Below are 7,239 nucleotides of genomic sequence, written 5' to 3' on the forward strand. Positions count from 1 at the left end.
ATATTCCAGGCATTATATTGATACTGAAGGCAAAATGATCAACACAGTAGTTATTAGTTTATGCCCGTAAGGGTCACATGTTCTATTAGGGAAAGAGATAAGAATTAGGTGCAGGAACACATTTTTTTTGGAAAAGGTAGCCTTTTTTTGTTTGTTTTGTTTTGTTTTGTTTCAGGTGTACAAAGCTATGTAATAGACATTTACACCCCTTACAGAGTTATATTCCCCCTCAATCCACTACCCCTCTGTCATCGTATTTAGCTGTTACAATACCATTGACTATCTTTTAATAACTGCTTCTATCACCAGGTTAAGTCATGCAGTTTACAAAGTAGTTAGAAATTTCTGAAAGGATATTATTGTTACAAAAAAACCCAAAAGAGATAAAAAGCTCATTTTTACATAAATAATATCTAGCACATCATTGGGACACTACTGTTCAGAAGGCACTGGTGAAATAACTCCCAAATACAACCCTCCACCCCAGGTGGTTTTCAGGCCACTGTGAAGGGTGCTGTGTGTAGAATGGGAGGCCTCTGAAAGAGGACAGACCCAAAGTCAGGACGAGTCATCCGTTCGCGATGCTCAGACCCGCCAGCCAGACTCCAGAGAGGGAGCCCAAGTCGTTTTTTTCTGGGACTGTATTAGAATTATTATCCAATCAGTCAACACAATAGATTTTCAAAGGAGACAACCAATTAATTAACACGATAAGGAGGTTACAGCATTCTTTGGACTATATATCATAATTGTGGTTAGTAAATTCCAACAGTCTTAACAAAAATAGCCTCCGTCATTTGTTACTGAATGATACATATGAAGATAACTCTCCATTGGGCTTTTTGTTTTGCCAAACCGCAATATACTATTGATAAGCTATAAATGATACTGTTTTGTTATAGAAATACTGTATTTTTCATTCCTGATGTTTATAGGCATTGTCTGCTTCAGTCAAGGTTAAGTTTAGTAAGTGATTGAAGGCAATTTTATTATGGCAGCATATACTTATTCTAAAAGAATAAAATGCATAAATAGGTCTTATTTTTGTTTGCAGTCTGTAAAATTGAGTTCTTTTGCTGATATAAAATACCAATAACTCACCTGCAGTCTGTGCTGCCTTATGAAAATGCCACCTGCCTGCTTTTTAAATGTGTCAAAGTTACAGCACACCTCAGGCTTCCCCAGAGCTGAATGAAGCAGCCTGAGTCTGACAGCCAGCAGTTTTCTAGGCCACAGCTCTGATTGCCGGGGAGCAAGGCAGCCTGACCATCTAGACAGGAGAGACTTTTTATCTAACGGCAAAATCCCCAACGGCTCTCTGGCATAGGTGATTTCCACTTTCACAATCATCAGCTTGGACATCTTCCCCTAACCTTGATTTCGTTTTTCTTAATGGATTGATTTGGACTGACTTGTGAGAATGGTGTCCACTATCTATTAAGTTGTGAAAAAAAAAAAAAAGATGTTCTGTGGGTACATGTAAACTTGTGATAGGTCTGCAGATGAAGAGAGTAGTGAAGAAGTCAGCTACAGTTCATCTGTGTGAAGGTCTCACTGGCTTAGTTGTACACCTGGAAGACTTTCTCAATGATGTTCATGCAGGCAGCTGTTCTCAGGTCCAATCCCAGGGTATACGTCATGGCCATGAAAGATGACGTGCCAGGCCGAGCGCTCCATAGTGTAAGCTAAGCCAGAGTGTAAAAGGTCTTTCTCAGGTGCCCACAATATCCTGTCTTCGAACTCTGCTATGGGCACAAGTATACGTAGTTCCACCATACTTCCCAAATTTGCTTTCCAAATTCTCTTGAACAGACATGAGCAAGTGGTAGTTAGAATCCCTTTCATATTTGAAGGTCAATCGGCCATAACTGACATGATTTAGCTTCTTCAGCCGTTCAAAGTAAAATATTATTACTCCTCTAACATTCAAGTAGAGATCTAGAATAACCATGATGGTCCTCTCCAGGAAAATTGTATTGGCTTCTGGAGTCCACTGGCATCTTCAGCAGTGATCTTGGCTTTGATTCTGGGTGTACGGAATGGGGAGCTGCTTCTTGCTGGAAGCAGGGATCAGTATGTCATAGTCAGCCTCAAAAATGTTCCCTTCATAAAGCTTTCCCTTGTGGAAGCCCAGGATTGATCTATGTTGCAGTTTTAAGTCTTCTAGTTCCTTTGGGTCAACACTATCTGGATTCTGTATGCTTCCATCATATTCACCAACATCAACACATTTGCTACCAAGTGATGCAAATGTCTCGAAGAGTACAGGCCCATATTTCCAAACCCCTGAACAACAGATGTTTCATCGCCAAACTCTGCTGTCATTTCTAAAATGTTCATGTGAGAAACTTCACTGATGAAGTTTTCAATCCCAGGAAAATCTCCACGGCCAGTAGCAGAGACCCTTCTGTGGATTCCATCTGACTAATGGACTTAGCTGTGACTCAAGCATGGATGTTAATATCATAGTGCCCTGTGGTGCTAGCATAGGTCTCCGGAATGCAGGACAGGTTCCGCTTGTGCATGCTCATGTCTGGGGCAGGCGCATCAATGCCAGGACTGATAAAGCCCTTTTTTGCCAGCACCGTGGTAAAACTCCTTATCCAGGTAGTTCTTAGGATTGATCCTAACACCATTTTTGGCACTTCCAAATGGCACGCCGACCACTGCACACTTAGATGTCGTGAGAGAAGCCAGAGCTTTTACTTCATCCCCACTCACATCGGTGCTGTAAGGGACACCACCCTTGCAGGGTTTGCAGTGCTGACTGTGCTGGGCCGGTATCCCTGCGTGCCCCTCCCAAGAGCCCTTGTCTCACCAGATGGGGAAGGACAGGCTCAACACATGGCTGCAGGCCGTGATGATCCACAGGAGGCCCCGCACCTGGTTCCACTTCTGCGTCTCCCTCTCGCAAGTCCTGAGGTCCTTCACCAGCTTGTCCTCCATGATGCTGACACTGTGGTCAAAGAAACCCTCCACCATCTTAAAGACGTTAGGGTCCCCTTGCTGTAGTCTCACCAGTGAACAATTCACCATTTTAAAGATGCTTCATGCCACCAGTGTTGAAAGCAAAATTTATGGCTTCAACTATTTTTATTATTCAGTAATGGGTTTATATATTTTCCTTTTTTTTTTTTTTTTTTAAGGAATTTCCCAGTTATTGCTTACCACTGGAAAGGAGAGTATTGATACAGATTTAAGAGTTATTTAAGTCTACCAATGATCCTTTTCTTGGCAACACTATTGGTTGAATTGATAGGATTCAGTATGTGTTTGCTGAATGGGATGGGGATTTCTTTTCAACTTCCAAGAGGGTATTTTGGAAAACTGGTTTACTTTATATTTTTATTGATCAATTGCACAATATTTTCGCCCTGGCTTCCTCTTCATTATCCCGTTTTAGTGTTAATAGTATCTGCTTTAGAGAGGCTTTTTGCTGATCACTCTGTCAAATTAACTTTCTTCCTACTGTGCTCTCTCCATAGATTGTGTTTATTTTCTCAATAGAAATCACAATTTCTAATTATCTTTTCATTTGCTTGCTTTTTATTTTCTCGTCTACTTGACTTTAAGTTCTACAAGACCAGAGATCATATCCGTTTTATTCAGTTACTTAAAATGTCTATACTTATTACCTACAAAATCTTTCGGCTAGCTCTGTGACTCCGGTTGCTGCAGTGCTATGGCGACTATGGTCACACGGGCTTCCACCTAATCACACGTGCCTCGTCCGGGGCCCATACCCATCCCGGTCCTTTGTATTACGGGTTTCCTCTAAACCCCTGTGAGAGATGTCCCTAGTCATCTCTGGTAGTCCTCGTGCATACATAACCACAGATTGCGGACAAATTAATGTCTATGAGATTCTCAGTCAGTGGGGAATGATTGAGAATCTCAGAGATTAATTTTCTGTGTGGACAGTTTTGAAATGAATTTCATAAAGCTCCTCAGGAGCCCTAAAAAAAAAAAAACCGAGTACCAGTTGCTACAATGAGTGGCCAATTTCGTAATACATCCTTCCATGAACTTTCCCTCCTTTGTTTCACTTCCCTTGTGTCTCACTCTAACTCCCTGGGATTATATTTTCAAATTATTATTATGCAAACCATTGTTTCAGGCTCTACTTTTCAGCCTTCCCTAAGGTAGGGCATTTCAATTTAAGTTAACTGAAATGTGGTACATTTTTACAATTAGTTTATCAGACCTGCTAGCCACATTTCTAACACTCAGTAGCCCCATGAGCCTAGTGACTAACATATTAAAATGTGTAGATGCTAAGCGTTTTCATTAAAGCCGAGAAGTCTATTGGATAACACGCACTAGTCCAAGGACTAGCGCACAATACGGCCCCAGAAGGTAGGTGAAGGCACGTTTAGTTAGAAATTAATCCCCCTTTCTTATTCTTTTTCTTTCTCTATCCTTTTACTTTCAAACGTGTGTCATATATGTTTTTTTTTTATTTTCTCTAAGCTGTATTTAGATGCATATTTTAAATCCAATACGAGAATTTCAGCTTTTCAGTAGGTGAATTCACAGTGTTTTCATTTATTTGGATTGCTGATACATTTGTTGTTGTTTTAAATATTTATTTATTGTATAGATACAGGAGAGAAACTGGTGGTTGCCAGAGGAGAAGGGGTTTGGGGAGCTGGTTTTTATGTATATGACAGAATTTTATTAATTGCTTTATTTCCCATAGCTCATATACTTTAATTTTGGGATTTACCAATCTCCACAATTTATGAAATGACCATGTCAATAGTGGAGTTTCTTGGAAGAAGGTGTGAACAATTTATAAAAGCAACAATAGCACATGAAAAGGTGAGTATAGCTTTTTATATTAATTAAAAGCAAAAATATTCACGGAAATATAGGATAAATATACTACTGAGAAATATACTAGTGAGTATAACAAATATACTCATTTGTTAAATAAATATTTTGATATCTGTACCTCAGATGGTATTATAGGATTTAACAGTCAATGATATAGTGTGATTTATGATACAAGTACCATTCAAATTTAACCAAGTTAATGGAGATTACTAATGAAACTGGTTCTTGGCATTATGTAATGAAATCAAGTTTTTTTTTTTTTTTTTTTTTTTTTAATTTCTACGTCTAAATAGAATGCTATTTGAAAGTGAATTTTGCTGGATAATTCTTATTTCATAAAGCTGCTTTAGGGTGTCTGAGCAATAACGGTATGATGATGTCTCTTTTTGTATCACTTCCAGAGTCAAACTTTAGTTTGTACTGGTTAATTGTCCAAACTGGGACTTCTGTCCTGCTTGTCTGATTCGTTGAAATCCTTATTCATTTTTTTACAAGACAGAAAATGTTTATTGGCTATACCACCATCCCTTCTGTCCTCTAGAGTCACAAATATTTTCATAGATGAGTTTAAATTTATTTTTTAACAGATTCTTCAAATTATAAGCTTTGTTGTTCAGACCTTTGTAAAAACCAAAACATCCCTTTTTAAATCATAGAAACCACATTCCCAGCAGATATTTGATGTATAATTATGATATGACATCTTTCATTCTACAAGGGTCCCTGTATTTTGGTAATTATTTCAATATTAATATAAATATTTACCTATGTGGGCACAATAAAATTATGTTTAGAGATTTAAAGATATTCCTTCATTTTCATAAGTAAGAACTCTCAAATATTTATGTTTTTATGATCAGTAATATTATTTCTAATCATTTACTCTTGTTATGTAATCAATCAGAGGACATTTTTACATTGAGAATTCATGTAGATTTTTAGTTTTTAACCTTTGTTGATTATTTCTGGTTATCATCCTTTGTTATAATATTTATCTTATTCCCCATTATACTGTCTTAGAAAATAATCAGTACTTAGCCATGCTCAGTAAATACAAAGGAAGCACCTTCATCATTCGACTAACTTAGCAATTGCTTCTTAGTACACCCAGTCATTCTGTAGCTATTTCTTAGTCCCATATATTTACTGGGCTCTGGCTAGCATCTCTCTCTGTTTCTGTTTCTCTCTGTTAGGTAGATGATAGATAGATAGATAGATAGATAGATAGATAGATAGATAGATAGATATAATACATATAGATACATATATAAATATATATTTTTCTCTATATACATGATATCTGCATCTATCTACCATCTATATATCATTTATTTTTCTTTCTATCTATCTATTTATCTATCAATCTACCTATCTATCAATCTACCTATCTATCTATCATCTATCTATCTATATGAGAAAACTATGTATTTGTATACGAATCTGTCTATCTAGCTAGCTAGCTATCATCTATCTATCTATCTGACAGAGGGGAATGGATTTAAGCATGGAGAAAAGGACAAAGCATCTAAGAGGAAGTAAATAAACTAAAATGAAAATTTGGATCATAACTCTCTGATCTAAAATTTCTATCCATGATTTCTAAAATGTGCCCTGTATGACTTAGTCACTCAAAAAATATTTATGTTTATTTAGAGTGACCTTAATTCCAAGGGACACACTATATAGAATAATTGCACATTATGCTTTATTTAGCACTATACTATATTTTAGTATAGTTTATTTTTGTGAGTTATATGGCCTATATTTCATATAAAAATAATGATATGATGTCTAGGGGCTTTGAGTGATTTGATCTGAAATAATTGACCCTACTCCCCACTCAACATACTACAATTTATTAGGACACCCTTTAAAAACAAGATATTTTCTTTCCTTCTTTCCTTCCTTTCTTCTTTCTTCTTTAAATAATTACAGTTATTATAAGAAATCTTTCCAGAAATAATATGCAAGGAATTCTTAGTGCCAAATTAATTTTAGATAGAATGACCAATACCCAAAAGCTTCTAAGCCTTTTTAAAAATGCACATATCTCCTTTTTGATGATTTACTTATAAGGGAAAATCTTTGTGTCCAGAAAAGTCTTGTTTGAATTTATATGAGGAAAAAAAATCTGAATAAACATATTTCTTGAAAAGTGAAATGAGCATAAAGATATACACACACACAAATCCCCTTTTGACAGAAAGGTAAGAATACCAAGTTTAGAAACATACCATTTCTAATTTTTATGTATTTCATCAAAGCTCCTAATGAAGTCAAAGACAAACATTCTCCCACTCTACTCACTGAACCTAAATTACTGTAAAAGTTTGCCTACTTTTCCCTGTCCTAAGTTGGGAAAGAATTATATTTAAATATAAATGTTTATGAAGTAGAATCATC

The 7,239-nt window shown here is 36.5% G+C and overlaps 1 pseudogene; it reads right to left on the reverse strand.

Moving 5' to 3' along the window:
- Nucleotides 1-1,523: 1,523 nt before the first annotated feature.
- LOC117032876 (glutamate dehydrogenase 1, mitochondrial-like) lies at nucleotides 1,524-3,036 on the reverse strand (annotated as a pseudogene).
- Nucleotides 3,037-7,239: the final 4,203 nt, after the last annotated feature.

Source organism: Rhinolophus ferrumequinum, chromosome 2, assembly GCF_004115265.2.
Source record: "Rhinolophus ferrumequinum isolate MPI-CBG mRhiFer1 chromosome 2, mRhiFer1_v1.p, whole genome shotgun sequence".
In the NCBI taxonomy this organism is placed as follows: domain Eukaryota; kingdom Metazoa; phylum Chordata; class Mammalia; order Chiroptera; family Rhinolophidae; genus Rhinolophus; species Rhinolophus ferrumequinum.